This window comes from Anas platyrhynchos, chromosome Z (assembly GCF_047663525.1).
Source record: "Anas platyrhynchos isolate ZD024472 breed Pekin duck chromosome Z, IASCAAS_PekinDuck_T2T, whole genome shotgun sequence".
In the NCBI taxonomy this organism is placed as follows: Eukaryota; Metazoa; Chordata; class Aves; order Anseriformes; family Anatidae; genus Anas; species Anas platyrhynchos.
Genome location: NC_092621.1, coordinates 62,936,227 through 62,954,525, shown reverse-complemented (window position 1 = coordinate 62,954,525; position 18,299 = coordinate 62,936,227). Strand labels below are relative to the sequence as shown.

The window sequence follows — 18,299 nt, the reverse complement described above, 5'->3', positions numbered from 1 at the left end:
GTAGCAACATCACACTCTTGCTTCAAAAAAGCCTTAGCTGAAGCGTAAGATACTGGGGTAACATCTTTCCTGCTAGTACTGGGCACAGTAAGGGAGGTTCTGCTTATTAATTCTTGCTAACAATGGGATTTAATCTTCCTCAACATAGGAATAACAAAGGTTTTTCTGCTATATAATACTGTTACACCTAGCATGCATCTGCTTAAAATGACAGAAGACAGAAAATCCCTGTCAAAAAAGCAGTGCTGCTTGTCCACCACTAACTGTTCCCCTGGGTATGAAGACTGGTCTGTCAGACCAGAGTAAATCCAGAACTTGGCTATACAACACCTAAAACATCTGAAGGTAAGCAATGAGATGTTTCAACAGAAGCATGAGAGTTCTAGTGTCTTTTCACTTTTTGAGCCCAGCCTGGCCTGTTTCTGAATGAAAATATTTGCCTGGCAAGATCCTGGAGGTCCATTATTCCCTAAAGGACAGAAGTAAGGACAAGATTACCTAGATTCCAAAATCTAGGTTTGGAAATGTAAATTCTCTGCTACTCTCTATAAAAACAAAATAATATTTGGAAAGCATTTTCCACCTGTCTTATTTTTTGTGTTTCTATAGGCTCATGTGCATCAATATGAGTATATAGTTGTTAAGATCACTTTTTGCAACTGTAAGATCAAGTTAGAAAATTACTAGCATTAAAAGCTTTATAATAGCTTAATTAAGCAAACTTCACAATCTGCAAGTCATTGGCTATATGTGGCCTCCTGAGTTCAATTGATAGACACTGGTCTTATATGTGTAAAAGATTATGATGAAGATAAATTCTCTACATGTAGAGACCAAAACAACAGCAAAAAAGAATTAGGTAAAAAATCATCCTTTGCAGAGAGATGCAAAGTAATTCCTTCTTACTCCTCACCACTAGGCTGTGAACACATTCTATGATGGTGTTAGCTCAAGCAAATAAAACCCTTATTCTTACAGGGGAAAAAAAAGACCTGTTCCAGAAATAGTAGCACAGGGAGGCTGTTGTTGGGCTTACTACAGTATGTTCTAGTTATTCTTTTATCACTCATCACAAAATGCACAAAATATCAGCATGTGTTTTCTCAAGAAGCCCTACATTTTAAGATCTAAAGAGAGTATCTAAGTTTCTTAAGTCAAGCATATAGGGGATAACAATTCGGGTTTAAGTGCACCCAAATGAAGGTTGTGATTTTGGCCACCCAACATATTAGCACAGTAGTTTGAATGCAGTGAAAGAAATTAATTTTCCAACAAAATATTCTTCTCTATTTCAGGGAGATAGATTTGCTTACATAGCACTGCCAAACTAACACTTTTTTTTTTTAATCTTTTTTTTTTCACTTCTGTTCTTTCCAATTGTATTTCAAATCAATACTCTTTCTGTGGAATTAATTTACTTTGTGCCCAGGTAGACAAAATTGAAAATCTAATCAATACAAAAGAAAACTTGTTTGACACATCCGGGTGATAATGACCAATGTTTTTTATTTTCTGTCCTTTTTCTCTAGAATTGCTGTGTGAGCAGCTTTAAGAATAGTACTAACATGATACAGAAAGCTATCCCATCCATACCACTGCCTCACCTGCTAGGCACGGTTGGTGGCACAGCAGCATTCTAAAACAAAAGAAAAGTGACAAAGGAAGGAAAGACCTTAGAGTTTAGCAGGCCTGTGAGCACTGTACTAGGAAGCTGTTATTTGATTACATTCCAATAATAAAGAGAGGCTTACTTAAGAGATAATGGCACCCTATTGTTTACTGGAAGGTGCGCATAATGCTCCTGGAAACATTGGGAAAAAAAATTCAGACAAAGACAATCCAATTTTGCCTCCCTCCCTCAGCCAGTAAACTGTGGATCCATCAATCCTGAAGTTACTCTTCATCCGAGGAGTTCAATTCATTTCAATCCAATCCAACCCTATACAAAATGCACTAGCAAAGTATACAGATTCTGTATCATGGACAATCATCCAATTTGGGCTACTACAAGACAACAAACTGTTCTTAAGTCCTACAGTGTTCGCAAAGAATGCTGTTAGCAGCATTTCTTCCACACAGAGATGGGGATTCAATTAAAAATGTGTGGTTCACTTGCAGTGGCACCATGTCACAAGTGAAAAGGCAATCTCACAGGTAAACAATTGATCTAGTGGGAAGACAGAATCAGAGGGTATATACCAATAAAAGTGACATGTATAAACATCTTCATCACTGGAGAGGAAACAGTATGAGAAAATAAACACTTAAATACTTGACAATCCAACCTTTCTCAAAAGGCATAATAGCTGCAGTTGCAAATGATGGTACAACATTTTAATCAGACTTCTATAAAATCATATGAATTATTTGACATATAGAAGTATATGTATATCATACACATATATGTATATCATTGCTTCACATCGATGTATACCTATAGTAAAAGCACTTCCACAAATAGACAGAGTAGAGGAACACAAAATCACATTAACAGTCTTAAGTCCCCCATGACTTCCCATCCCAAATCTTGGTTTCTGAGCTATTCAGAATGCTGCAGGGCACTTAAAATTAAATGCAGCACAATAGGAAATTCATGACTGGGACACTAGCCCCACTTTCTCTTTGCCATTCTAGAAAACAGCAAGGTCACTCTACCACTCAGAAAGTGTGAGGATAAGTTAAATACAAAAACATTAACCGGATTCCCTACCTTGGCTGAAAAATAATAGCATTGGAAGTGGCAATATGAATTATTTCTACTAATTTGCTGCACTGTATTTTTGGTGACCTGAGTCACGAAATTTACATGCTCCTTGGCCTTAATGTTTACAAATGTTTAGTCATTTTATCAGCATTTTAATTTGAACAAAATTTTCAGGACTTCCACTTCTTGTTCACAAACCTTTCAAACCACTAGATCTTTGCCAGAGCAATTTTTATAAGCATAGCAAGCCTCTGGGAAATTACTGTTTTGAAGACCACAGTAACCAATGTCTTGTTATGGAGGATTTCATTTCCCAGAATGTTGATTCTCTAAGACAATCTGTAGCTGGCTCTTCCTACACCTTAGCATTATTTTCTTCAATAAACCATCCCTCTGTTTTTAGCATTTTTATAACCTTTTTTTGGCATTTGCAAAGCCTTCTGAATATTCCTTATTCCAGCCAAAAGTCTAAAACTTGTTACACTGGACAGGAAATTGCTCTAGAGACTTGAAATTTAGTGTTGTTGGAAAGCCTGGAGTATTTAGATTCTGTATACATACCTTGCTGAACAATGCTCCCACAACCCAGCCCAGGTTCACTCCCTCATACTGACTGGAAGACATCTCAAGACCACTACTCTTCCCAGTATGGACTAGAGACACTAGAATACCTGGGAAATCCATGCGGGGAAGTAGCAGCATCCTTGTGATCCGACGATCCATTGGCAAGACAAGTTCACAATTTCTGTGAACTGCACTAAAGTAGGAAGCCTCTTGTCCTCAAGGAAAATTTAGTGCACAAACAGAGTAATGCTTTAAGAATATTGTATTTGAATAAAACACATAGTTGTGTGTTTTATTCAAATTCATGTAGTTTATTCATGTAGTGGGAGGACTATTACTAAAAGGAGCTCAGCTTGCAGCAAAGCAGCCAACTGCAAATTAATGTATAAATAAAGATTATCTGTCATATTCTTATGTTCTATAGAGCCAGATACCCATGGGGAAAAAAAAGGAAAAAAAAAAAGAAAAACACTCATGTATAAACAAAACCCCATATGCAATTAAATGTTCTGCTGGAATAGCCACTGACTGCACAGTGATAGAGGTCTGGAATTATTATGTAAAATATCAGTCAAAACCAAAATGATGAATGATGGGCAGCATTTCTTTAACAGACATAACCTGTTGACAAATGGAGAATCAGTGCTGCTACTAAACAAAATATATAGAAATAGCCAATTGAAAGGAGCCTGTATAAGTCTACTATAAAAAAAATCTACAAGTTTTGTAGTGATTCCATTCCCTACAGTGCAAAAGAAGAAACTGCATGAAGGGAAGTTGCTCCATAGGAACAACTTTTCTTTGCTTCTTCTACAGGAAAAACTTGCAGGAAGCAGCTCTTTTACATAAGAACACATCAGGGACAGGAGATGAGGGGCAATGCCCTCACACAGGAGGTACTGACTTAATCCTTCAAAGTTACATAGCCTGAGATGCTCAGGAGAAGAAAAAAAAAAAAAAAAAAAAGAGTTACATCAATACCAGCAGCTTTCTCTCAGCATCTTATAAAGATTCTACAAACGTCAACTATAAAGAAGCATTCATCCTATTTTGGTGAAACCCAGGAACCCACACCTCCTCTGATCCACAGCATGTAAATAACTGTGTGCTCTTTATTCTTACTCCTTATTCTGACACAGCTGTTTCATTCTAGCATTTGAGGATTTGGTCAAATACTCACTCAATATTATGGAAACCAAGCCATTTTCAAAATGTGTTTTCTCATGGATGAGAACTTGGAAACCCCAAAATATCATTAGAAAAGACATCCTTATAGTACTTCTTGCCCTAAAAAATTGTATGAAAGTTTTCTAACTCTGCAGATTGATTCTGAAGGCTCTAGCAATTGAGGCAGTTCAGATAACAAAATGGAAAGTACAGGCAAATTGATTTACCTCATTAATTTACATAATCACAGTAAATCTAGCTCACAACAAAGAGGAAATTGCAGAAGGTTTCTAATGAGTGAAACATTACTCATTATGTGGAATAATATAAGGCTTTATAAAACAAACAACAGCAACAAATCTGACTACCTTAATGGTAGGATTGTTAACACAATTGTTATTAAACCTCTCTGGTACTTCCCTTTCTTCAATTTCCTATAGCCTTGCTGATTTTCACTTAAATGCAGATAGAGCCCACCAGGGTAGCATTGTCGTAACTACTGGTTCATTCTTTCTCCTCCTGCTCTTTTCTCTGTTGTCCACTGCACATCTTCCAGATTGTACAATAAATGAGACAGAAGTTTGACAGAGACAGCCATTCTACGATATGACACGATAGAGCACAACCCCTTTTGCAAAAGAATACTAATTAAGCCTCAGAGTAGCCCATCTTCTGCACAGAAAGAAACAATCTTTCTGTAGAAAAATATCCAAGCACATCATCAAGGGCTTAATAAAAACATCTCCTAACTTTTATAAAAGTAATACGTTCTTTTCAACATCACTTCTCATATAATTACTGTACCTTACTGTGAGTACCATTCTGCAGACAAAACGGGCACCACTGTCTTCAAAAAGCAAGATGAAAAACGCTTTCAATATGCAGCTGCAGGAAACAAGTTTAAAAATATATCTTAAGTACACAATGATCAATAATCCCTGTTTTTCTCTACTCCTATCCATTATATCAGCAACTACTCACTAAAATGTGTTTGCCTGGGAGACTTTTTGTATTCCCATTGGTACTTTAGGGATTTTCCAATATTCTTTACTTCGTTTTCTCAGAGATGAAAGCCTTATAAGAAATTACAACTTTACAGCAGATTGCTCCTCTATGCCCTAAATATTCTTTTCCACATTAGCTATGCCCAAAAGAACAAAGGACCCAGTGGTTTAGTGGCTTGACTTGCAGCTCTAGCTTTCGGGAACAGCCAGCTAGCAGCAACTAATGAGCAACTAAGCACTGCCAGTACCAGCACAGAATTGATACAACAGTGTGCAACCACTGATGGAAGCTCCTGCAGGATCCCCACTCCCAGGCACAACAGGAAGCAAGCCAGTGAAAGCCACTAACACAGCACCAGCAACCCAGGTATGGGATCAGGTATATGCCCTGTCCTTGGAAATTCTGGCACGTGGTTTGGGGAAGTTGGCTACCTCCTCATTAAATTGTCACAACATGATCCCTAAACTGCACCTCTTGGCTCTCATGGAGATTTTACTTGTCCGCATCCAAATCACACCATCGCTAAAAGAACACTTACATTTGCAATGTCCATGCATTTCATTTTAGTATTTTCCACTGCTACTGTCCTCCTAATACTTCAAATCTTTGAAACAGAGTAAGAGGATCAACAAACACCTAAATACCTCATAAAATTAACTAATCATTACATACAGAAAAGTTATGATTAGTGGATATTCCACAGCCATCCCATTGCAAAGAACAATATTTGTTAAACAAGGTTTGAAAATAAACAAGATCATGGAAATCAGGATAATATTTTCCTGCTTGGCATAACTTTTTGGATAACTACATTTTTTTCCTGTGTAAAAATTGCAATATTGTGACAAACTCTTAAGAGCAGATGGGTCTGTGAGATTTGTAACGATGTTGTCCTATAATATTTTTCAGGAAAGGAGAGGGTAAACAGGTTTAATTTACAGGGCTACAAGTTGTCAAGTTTAGGTCTTAGTTTAGTCTGCTGGGATCCAACAGCATTGTTTTTATATGTCATCAACAGTATATTTCCAGTCAGGCTGGGAGGTCACTTAGTGAAGTCTGAACTTCTCCATATGGAATTTTCCTAGGTTAGCAATTAGAGACTGTTCACACAGGGAAGGAAGCATCTTAAGAAGAAGCATGGGAGAGGTATTTTTAAGCTGAACAGTCACCACCTTTCTCAGCTAGATGTGTGGAGTGCACAGATTATCTCTGTGCTGTTCGGTAGATGCAGGAGGGGTGGATCTCTCACAACTTAGAGGGAACAGCCATCTGTGGCCATGCTTCTCCCTCCAAGCACAAAGTCCCAGTGGCTTTACACAGGTTCTGGATCAGAACCTCCATCTGGGGAGTTTCTCAACTCTCATTATGTGATTTTATGGCCAGATAAGTTTTCTTAGTGGTAAACAGAGATAGTTAATTCTATTGCAAAATTCTCCTTATTATAACATTAAAAGGTAAGGAATAGGTATAGTGGTCCAGTAACTGAGAAGGAATTACAAAGGCAAAAAAAAATCATTTGCATTTTGGGCAATCAGATGCCTTTAACAGGAAACTGTTTACACAAAATGTACCTGATCTATTGGACTGGGGAAGACAAATTAACCAGTGATGTTAACCATATTATTTCTCGGCACAAGCTAAAAATAATAGTTCACATCACTCAGAACAGACTCATTTTCATTTATTTTTGTCTTTAAGCAAAATAGCACAATATCCCCCAGTATGAATACCCATTAAAAAAATATGTTGCTCCATTTTAAAGCTTAACAATTGTGTGGTACAGTTACATCCTTGTTATATTCTGTGAAATGATTTTCACCTGTGTTTTTTTGCTCATTATTAAGTTTCAACGTCTCGCTATTTATTTAGAAAAGTTTGACACATAGCCTCTTCATGAATTGTAAGCTTCATGGTTGTATTCATGAGAATATTTTTGATTATATAGATTAAATAAGAAAGTTACTTACAATACAATATTGAAATGCAAATTCTGCTTCACCTTTTGCAGCTGGTGGAAATTCTCCATAGGTGTAAGAAACCTGGAAAAGAGAGCAAATTATTCCCAGCTGCATCCTGATGCACTTTCATTTAATGACTTAGGTTTTAAAACACATCTACATTTCAAAACGGACAAGCACTCAGCAGTTCTTACTGATTTATTAATGTAAACAGGGATTTTTGACACCAACTTACCAAGTGATACAACAGCTAATAGCTCCAAAGTGGGACCATGTCCCTGTGTTTTCATTACTGCTGGGAAGGTAGGCAGAGGAGACAATAGGCATCTGGGAGGTGGCACAAGGGACACACCAGACAATGGCACAGTTCAATCTCCATCACTTTGGTGAATTGCACACTTTTTCTGCTGTCGGGTCACAACAAGTCCATGGCAAGTCATTTCTGGCCACAGGCATTGGTTTTGAAAACTGAAGGGAGGAACAAGCAGCAGATCTCTCCTCAGCAGAACCCCACGCAGAAAGACTCCAGGTGATGAGAAGGCAGCACAGATCAATGGCATTACAACTGCTATTTCACTTTCTCTGCATAGTCAGCTGGGGAACGCCCATGAACTGAGATGCATTCAGAAACTCCTGCCACACCTCTGACTAGCAAGGAATGACTGTGTGTCACAAAGTGCATCCATGACAGGGCTTCACACGGATCCCCCACAGAGTATATGAAACACATGCAGATCACACCAAGGAGGTTGTTCTCAATGGAAAACACATTGGCTAATAGTGGAGCATCCCCCGAGAAAGTGTTTGGTGCAACGCATTCCCACCTTCCACCAGGCATATCAAAGCAGAGCAACTTTGCCTCTGCTCCTCCCTGGACCTGAACCTTACCTGTTATCCTGATCCCATGGGGCCATAGCTCCACTGACAGGGTGCTCCTGCACTGCACTGCAGGAGAAGGACACCTTTGGCATGACCAGTGGAAAGGCAATAACATTAACACTGTGCTCTCTTCACAGCTACTGCTGAATGTGAACATTCTGCAAGAGAAAGGATTTAATCTTCTCCCATAATTCTCTCTACATACTGATATAAATCTTCCTGATTTGTAGAGGCATAAAACCCTCTCACAATTAAGGAAATACTTATTTTCAGAGAATTACAGTTTTAAACACGAGTTGGAATATGGTTGTGGTGGAACTTGTTCTGCTTATCCAGCAGGTATACTGCATTTTAAAAGGAGAAACCACTTGCTTCTGCTGGAGTAGGATATCAGCTGGATGCAACAAACATTTCTCCCTTGTTTCATTGGGTTTGGGTTCAAAACCATTGATGGAAACAAAGCCAGTAGATAAGAAGTACAGCATTTTCTGAAGACTATAGAAACTGGAGAAAGGACTTCAAGAACTACTAAAGAGGCAACAAGCAAAAAAGAAAAAGAAGCATCAAATTAAAAGGAAACTCACAGAAAAAGAATAAGTCACAGAAAGGGCAAATGGAAAAGAGAAGCTGTTCAGAAGTGAAATTCAACTCATTTAATTTCTGGTGTTTATAATACAGATATGCACAGTTGCATTGCCTATCTTCCCTGTACACTCAAAGGAGAGCTGGTGATAATCCCACCAGTGCAGCCTAGCCTGGCCACTGTGGAAGTACACTCTAGGATGAGATGAATCACACACACATTTCACTTGCAGCGCTGTCCACCTCCTAACTGATGAAAAAGCATGACCTGTACATAAAGTCATAGGATGGTTTGGGCTGGAAGGGAACTTCAAGACCATCCAGTTCCAACTCCCTGTCACGTGCAGGGAGGGATACCTCCCACTAGATCAGGTCGCTCAGGTCGCTCAATTTTGACCCAGGTATTATTTAATGCATTTTTAACATTGCTGATACTGTAGCGTATGAGAAATAACTGCATGACTACACTCCAGCCTGGAGACAAACATAGTCTTAAATTGTTACTCTACTAAAGAAGCCCTCATTCACCCATGTAGTTCTCCATCACCCATTTACTGCCACATTATGATTCTTCTGTGTCATCATGAGGGCCCTGGAGGGCAATATTTCAGTTAAAAACTTGCCCAGTACACCTTAATCTCCACCCAGAATTTTCAGTTCTAAAAGCTAGGTGAAATTTTATACTTCAAGGTTTGTCTGTGGAAAATCTCATTGTCAAAAAACAAAACAAAACAAAACAACACTATTTTTTATGGAGAAACCTAACAATGACAAGAAAAAAAAAAGTCATCTCTAGAGAGCCAAAATAAAAGTAATATTTTTTTTAATGAAACTTCCCATTTCAAACTGTTTCCAAATGTATTGTCTATTGAATATGTATATTCAATAGAATATTGAAACTGCATATTTTGTTTGAAAAAAAAAAAAAAGTCTGAATTATGCATTTAAAGATTCTTTATTCAAAACATTTTTTTGTTCCCTGAAGCATTCAGATACTCTGGCTTTCCATTCCAATTTGAAAGGCAGATGAAATTTCAATTTGTCCCAAATGGTGAAAACATTGTTTTCCCAGCCCACTGTGTACAGTTAACCAAAACCAGTTCTTTTCTTACCAAGGTCAGGTCTTTTGAACAATAGGAATTATGACATCCTCCTTTTTAGTTCTGAAAAAAAAAACTAAGATGGGCAATTGCTATAAGCATTTGTAATAACTTACAGAGAGTAGGCAACACAGCCAAAGCTCAGATGCCAAATGACTGACTCCCATTTTTCTTGCAGTCACCAAGAGACCGATCAATGACTACTTTTTTTTTTTGCTACTACAAGGTGCTGGGACAAATGTAATCCTTCCTCCTTACTGGCAACCACACCACAGAATTGCACAGTAGATGGTGTCATGATTCATGTACAGAAGGAACAAAAAAAAGCAGGAAAGGAAAGATGTCCTTGTTTCATTGAAGCCAAAACCCAAATACTCACAATGGTTCCAACTCAGTATTTTATTAATGAAAAGACGATTTACATTCATACATATGCCCAGAAGGGACTGTTAGGCTCCTTGAGTTGAGTACCCTGTGGTCACAGAGAAGCATGTCACAGATGTGGATCCAAAGAGTCAGTACATGTCAGCACGTTACAGTTATGTTCCCCATTAGTATTGTTTTATATAATTTTCCTTTCAGGGAAAATAAAATAAATAAATAAGTAAATAAATAAAAATAAAACAACAAAAAACATGTGAGATGTTCTATTTTTTTGGACTTTTGCACATTTCAGACAGCTTTGGCAATGGCACACAGGGAGTAAGACCATCTACTTTCTATACGGGGACTATATGCAGCCTATACTCCTGAAGCACAGCATGAGTCTCCATTCAAGGACAAACAGGAATGTAGCTGCAAACACACCAGCCACTGCTATTCCTTGCTTTTCCTCATCTGCCCTGGGCTGAAAGCACAGGGCTGAAGTGCTACATTAATGCAGAGGCAAGACACAAAACACAGACTGTTCCTACAAGATGGGCTGATCTTCAAATGTTACAAACTCCACTGTGAGATGGAAAATGGACTTCAATAGCTTTAAAATTGAATAACAATAGTAATAATAATAATAAAGATCTCTTTGTGAGAAGATGTTCTATGGATGTGTTTTAAAACTTCACTGTGAAAAAACATCACCCTTCATACTCTTGAAGTGCACATGCAGCAACAGCGAAGCAAAACTAATTATCAAATTCAAAATATAGTAAAGGTAATAGACCACATGACAACAGTTTCAGAAAACAGCAAAATATGCAGGGATGGGATAGTTCACTGCATTTTTCAAACTAAATAATTTTGCAGCAATTTGCTATTAACCTTCTTTAATTTCCATTTACACAGTTAACTCTCACTTATCAGAACTACTGAACATAGCACCATCTTCCTTTACTACTGAAAGCACTGGCAATGAATGCTAATCTTCTCATTCACCTATGTCCCTTCATTTGACAGTGTTCAAATAAGAAGTTGAGCCAGCTGCTAAGCAATGGGAATGAATGATGTTTTCAGCAATGCTATGTGGCAGTAAGGAAGGGGAGCCAAACAGTTTACTGGTAAAAATCTGTTCATCCAGAGCTGGCTTCCAAAGAGTGGGGTACTTTAAATGTTAACAAGAATCCAATGAATTTGAGAATTTAACTGTAATGTGTTTATATGACTTAGAAGTAACTTAACTTACTGACAAGGTTACAGCTTCAACTGCAGACACTGCAGGGCTTACTTACCATATTTGCATGATTTTACATACCAGTTACCCAAAGAAATTCCACAACAGCAGCAGGTGTGCAGGCTCCATTAAAACAACAAGTCAAAATAAAGGGAATAAATCATTCAGTGATAGACAGGCAGATAAAGCAGATTTTTAAAAAGCATTCAGTCTCAACATATTTCTGATACTGCTGAAACAAAAGGTGAAATTATCAATGGCAGGCATGAGAGTAACAATAAATTTTCTCTTGAGTCTTTAGAAAAATCACCCTATTTATCCCAGCACTTCAGGGGTTAAACAGCCCCCAAGCCTCCTTTTCTAAATTTCAAATAGAAATATATATATATTTTTTCCTAGACAATTTGTAGGTCCCTACTTTACTTTATAAAATTAGTTTATTCACAAGAAAATATTTTTCAGCATGCTAATTTATTTTTTTTTCACATAAGCATTTTCAGAACTGAATTCCTTAGCCTAAAACAGGAAGAATTATGTAGCCAGTCAATTTTATATTAATTATTTGACTTTAATATGCAGAGACATTATTGACTAAGTATCAACATCCATATAGAATGGTTCTTATTAGACTATGGAATCAAGGTCACAGCATCAATCTACAATTGATAATCAGTTTTTCAGAGTTCACAAGAAAAAAAAAAGTGGCAAGACATTAAGAATAGCATGCAAACATGAACTTTCTTCATGGAAACAATTTTCAAAAGCCAACATTTTCTTCCTTCTATTCAAAATGGTTCATAAATCTGTCCTTGATGTGTCAAGAATTCAAAGATCAATCATGTTTCATGCTTTGGTAAATTTTCACATTTCTGCAGGGAAGAAACTCTTCAGTAAAGATGTGTTCTCATCTTTGTATAGATGGCAAACAACTATTTTGTGTAGTGTGTGGTTTCAGTCTACAACAATTTATCTTTATCACCCAGAAATGCTTGACAATGCAGGACACAATTAATCCTGATTTCAAACTGGCAGATAATTTCACACATACAGTGAACTTTGGCAAAGTATATCTCATTACTATTAATTTTCTGGTTGATGTTACCACTTCTTTAAATTACCTTAATTTTTTAAGAGCTAAGGTTAATGGTCTGTTCTGCTTTTGAGTTTAAAAAATATTTTTAAACTGGAAAATGGAAATTTACTTAAATATAATAATCAGTTAATAATAAATACTTGACTCCCTATAAATGGCTGGGCTTCTTATTCTTTGTCTACTTTAAAATTTGTACATATATATGTCCACACATATCTTCTATTTTTGCCACTAATGAACTTCTTCACACACTTCTTAACTACCATATATTCTTTGTCTATAATACACGAATATTTGTTCATGCTGTACTAAACAACTCTGAATTTGGGAGATGCTAAAACCAGGAACTGAGCTTTTCAGCAGGAATCTCTATTTAGTGTTGTACCTGAATACTCTATAAATTATAAAGACAAACTTCCACCTCAGAAGAAAAGCATTTGTTGTATGTTTAAGTGACCTACTGCATGTAAGAATAGGAAAATTAACCATTCTGTAGCAACCAAGGCATTTCCTGAGTCACTTACAACAGTAACAACCACACAAAAGAGGTTCCAGCAGGATGTCCTGTTCATCTTCTAGTGAAAGGCAGCTACAAGTTTCTGTCTGTCTGCCCTGTTCTGAAATTCAGGGACAGACACATCACATTGTTCTGCTTCAAAATGTTCCAAAGCTTCATCATCGATACCACTAGGAAGCTAAACACTAGTAAGAGCACCTCGTCCTTCCTATTTGTTTATTTATTTGTGCATGTTATTCACATTTATTTTTATATACTGGCTCTTTTAGCCAACCTTCTGTCCTTACTCAAAGCTCTCCTCATCAGATCAGAATTGGGATAACAAAGCTACTCTGTCTTTTGTGGAGGAAGCAGGCTTAAAAATGACAAATAATGTGATGGGAGAGCTGATGTCTAGTTCATTAATCCCAATTGTCTCCTATGCACAAATTAACTTACTCCTCTCCTGTCTTACCTGGTCTGTACTTGAGCCAGCTTGCAACCACTCAAACTATAATCCTAAGTGATGCCTAGTCAATCAATCAGCAGCTTTTGTGAAATGAAATAGCATCACAGATTCTGGACATCATCCATAAAATAAAGTTACTGCAACAAAAAAAAAAAACCCACCTCATTATCTCCTGAAAAATCCTCCACAAGCCTTCAGAAGAAAATGAGCAGGAGCTTGGGTAGGACAGGTATCCATGCTGCCTGTGTGATCTCCTCCCCTGCAAGCAAAGCCTATGATCACAACAACCAACACACAATACACTGCCCTCCTCCACTTATTTGTCATACCCCTCAAGCACAATGACACCTGTTCCTGTTCTGATCTACAATGGGGTCAATTTAACCTTATGGTTAACATTCTCAAAGTCATACAGAGTACTGAAAATTATCACCACCAGTACACAGTCAGTAGTGTTGCCAAAATGAGAGAAATGTGAGGCAATCACAGTATCATACCATGAACTGAAATGCAGCCAAGAAATCAAGGATTTTTGAAAAACTCAAGGACTTTTGCTAACTACTTTGTCAATGTCAGTATATAACCTTTTCCAAAAACCAAGGATCTGCAACCAGAGTCATTATCAAGCAATGTGCCTCATCAAGCACCTGCTGAACACAACAGATTCTTTAAAACAAGTCAGTCCACTGCTATGTCAAACAGAGGTGGTCTAGAAATACATCCATCATATTCTGCTCCTGAAGCATTAGTCCACTATACCGTGTAAACAATACCTTGTAAAACTCTCAGAAATGAAGCTGGCCTAAATTCAACAGAGAAAACATTTTCCCTGCTTTGCTTCCCATGTTAACTGCTCCGTGATAAATCTTGAAAAATCCTTACCATGTTACCTCCGATTTTTTTTTTTTTTTGATTTTTTTTTTTTTAAGCTACAAACTGACCAGCAAATGAGGGTGTTTGGCGCAACCATAAAAATATATAACAAATCAAGCCTAAAAGGATCTGGAAAACAGGTATACAAATGAAACAGGCTTTAAGCATAAACAAATAATTCTCCCAAAAGCCTGACAAATTTGAAAGCTACAAGTTTGGATAGGAATGGTAACATTTCAGAAATTAGCTGAAAAGTATGTTCACAATGAACAGAATTTTTTCCAGTTCATAATTGAAATAATGTTATGGCATTTTCACCTAAGCCTAATGACATAGAGTCCAAATAACCAGCTGTATTTCACTTTTTGAACAGAATGTTCCCAGGAACAAAAAAGCCAAGCTGTTTCTTTGTCTGAACCCAGCTGCTGATAAGAACATCTAATTCTCAATTTCACTGTCTTCTTAGAGGGTATATTTCAGTGACAAAAGAAGCTTCTTCATTTGCTTTCTCTACTTCATTGCTTCAACAGAGATTTACAAGTGCAATAAAGCACAGGGTCTTGTTCACAGGAACACCTCTCTGTTAAATCATCGTGGCATTTTCCACAATAATACTGGAAAATATTGGTTTTCTATATGTGGAAATCAGCAAATAGCAGCTGTGGTTCTTTTTCCTCATAAACCCTTTATGCATATAATTACATTATTTATCAGGATTGATTTTGCTTCTCCACCAATTTATATATTACATGTTAGCGGAAAGAACAAATTAGAAATGCAAAGAATCCATATGTTAGTGTTACAGTTTGCTTTATCTACAGTGTTACAGATTCCCTTCTGGTTCCTAATTGATTTCATAATTTGCTTGGATGCACAAGAAACTGACTTCATAATGAGCTCCTGGGAGTCAATATTTCTATACAGTATATCTGAAATGCCAAGAACCAAGGTAAAGATATTTCAGAAAACTCCTGCAATGTAGTGTGCAATACAGCACAGTTTAAAATTAATAGGCACAGTTACTATAAAAATTCAGTTCATTTTCACCTATGATTGAATACTGCACAGCAGTCTAAAGGTAAAACTACCTGGTGTCTGTAACTTGCTTCTGTAGGATCACATCTCACTGTCTTCTGTTGTGGCTCAGTTGGTAATTCTCAACTGCAACTCAAGTATAATTCTAGCTTCCTAGTGCCAACAAACTGTTCTTTTAGTAGCTTTCCCAACAAGGCATTCCTCTCAGAAAGGGAAAAAGAACTGGAGAATGGTTTGCACTGGAAGCTGGACATCTCTCAGCATTACTATAACAAGTAGTCTGCTGTCCCTCTCAAACGTAAGTCCCAAGCACTGTAAAAGAAGCCTTGAGGGATGTAAGGAGAGCAGCCTAAAAGAAAGCATGGCCTGAGATGCTAAGTAAAGGCAATACAACATCATTTCAGATTATTATCACATTAAAGTCACAACAGTCCATTATTCTTTCTACTAAAGTACTTCCACAACAACCTCACCTCTGAGGTCACTACAAAAACTTAGCATTTTCTGCATGGAAAACTTTTCTCCCACTTGTTCCAAATTTGTTTCTCATTGATTTTCATTTGCACTTACTTGTTGTGTTTAAATTGGGCTGTTATTATAGATGAAAATGGCATAGATTCAGCAAATAGCAGGGCACAAGGAACCTGCCTTCTTCATATTAGTTTCAAAGGTCTCCTAGACTACATTCTTCCATGAATACTCAACACACTGTTTTGATCTTGTATTAACAGACACAAACCTCCATTTCCTCAATATCAAAACCCAGACCTTCATCATATCTGAATTTCAGCAAAGTTCTTTGGTAATCAATCAAATTGGGAACCCAGATCTACTTTTCAGATTGGAACTGTAAATCACAAAGTACTTGAACTAACTGCCCAGTCTGCCCTTAAAAAATATGATACTCCCACAGGAATACTGAAGTGGACTAAGAGTTTTTTTCACATACATATTCTTTACCAAATAGTTACATTCAAAAATAAATTAACCAAAAGCAAACATGAATTTCCTTAGGGCACAGTACAATTTTACTCATTTACAGGATTTAATTTCCAGCATATACAGTAAGACTACATTGCTCTTCTTTACTACAGCTATCTGTGTCTCTTGTATGGATCCAGGAAAGAATATATCAATAACAGGAAAAAAGGTATGAATAACCTTCAATAAGGTGACAGGATTACTCGCCCAACTAAATTGATGAAGCTACATCTGGAATACTGCGTTCAGTTCTGGGTTCCACAGTTCAAAAAAGGTAGGGATTTTCTAGAGAGTGTCCAAAGGAGGGCCACAAAGATGATCAAGGGCCTGGACCATCTCCAGTACAAGGAAAGGCTGAGAGACCTGGGCCTGTTCAGCCTGGAAAAGAGAAGACTGAGAGGTAATCTGATCAGTGTTTACAAATATCTAAAGTGTGGGAGACAAATGGATGGGGCCAGTCCATTTTCATTTGCGTGCAGTGAGAGGACAAGTGCCAATATCCAAAAACTGAAACACAGGAAGTTCCACACAAATGTGCATAAGAACTTCTTTACAGTGAGGGTCACAGAGCACTGGAACAGGCTGCCCAGAGAGGCTGTGGAATCTCCTTCTCTGGAGATATTCAAGACCTGCCTGGACACTTTTCTGCTCAGCCTACTGTAGGGAACCTGCTTTTAGCAGGGCAGTTAGACTTAATCATCTCCAGAGGTCCCTTCCAAACCCTATGATTCTGTGATTCTGTAAGTGTTTATGGGTAAGAATCAGGGGGGAGTCCAATAACGTAGATGTCATTGTGGAAGTCTGCTGTAGACCACCCAGCCAGGATGAAGTGGCAAACACAGTATTCTATAAGCTGCTGGGAGAAGTCTCACAATTGCTAGCTCTTGTTCTCATGTGGGATTTCAACTTACCAACTGTCTGCTGGAAATACAACACAGTCTAGGAGGTTCCTGGAGTGTGTGGAAGATAAATTCCTGACACAGATGGTGAGTGAGCCAGCTGGGGATGGTGCCCCACTGAACCTTTTGCTTGCGAACAAGAGAAGGACTTGTGGCTGATGTGAAGGTTACAGGCCATCTTGGGCATAGCAATCATGAATTAATAAGAGTTCTTGGAAAAGAAACTCTTGGAAAAGAAGGGTGGTTAGCCAAACTGCCACACTGAACTTCTGGAGGGCAGACTGTAGCCTGGTAAGGAGACTGGTTGGAGGAGTCCCTTAGGAGGCAGTCCTGAAGGGCAAAGGAGTCCAGGAAGTCTAAACGCTCTTCGAGAATGAAATCCTAAAGGCGCAGAAGCAGGCTGTCCCCATATGCCAAAAGATGAGCCAGTGGGGAAGCAGACCAACCTGGCTGGACAGAAAGCTTTGGCTAGAGCTCAAGAAGAATAAGAGAGTTTATGACCTTTGGAAGAAGGAGCAGGCCATTCAGGAGAACTACACAGACATCGTGAGGCTGTACAGGGACAAAATTAGAAAGGCCAAAGCCCATCTGGAGTTCAACCTGGCTACTGCTGTTAAGGACAATAAAAATATTTTTATTAATACATAATCAAGAAAATGAGATCTAAGGAGAATCTTAATCCTTTAATGGATGTGGGAGGAAACATAGTGACAAGAGATGAGGAAAAGGCTGAGGTACTTAATGCCTTCTTTGGCTCAGTCTTTAGCAGCAAGACCAGTTGTTCTCTGGGTACTCAGCCCCCAGTCTGGTAGATAGGGACAGGGAGCAGAATGAAGCAGAATAATCCAAGAGGAAATGATTAGTGACCTGCTACTCCACTTTGATGTA

At 37.9% G+C, this 18,299-nt stretch overlaps 1 long non-coding RNA gene across 1 annotated transcript in view; it reads right to left on the bottom strand.

Moving 5' to 3' along the window:
• The window catches only part of LOC106018567 (uncharacterized), a 124,420-nt gene extending 110,347 nt beyond the window's left edge, over nt 1-14,073 (bottom strand). Inside the window, exons 1-5 of the long non-coding RNA XR_011805868.1 lie at nt 13,785-14,073; nt 8,287-8,435; nt 7,634-7,866; nt 7,408-7,479; nt 5,240-5,320 (exon numbers count right to left, since the gene is read on the bottom strand). This is a non-coding gene — a long non-coding RNA (uncharacterized lncRNA). The remainder of the gene's footprint in view (nt 1-5,239; nt 5,321-7,407; nt 7,480-7,633; nt 7,867-8,286; nt 8,436-13,784) is intronic.
• Nucleotides 14,074-18,299: the final 4,226 nt, after the last annotated feature.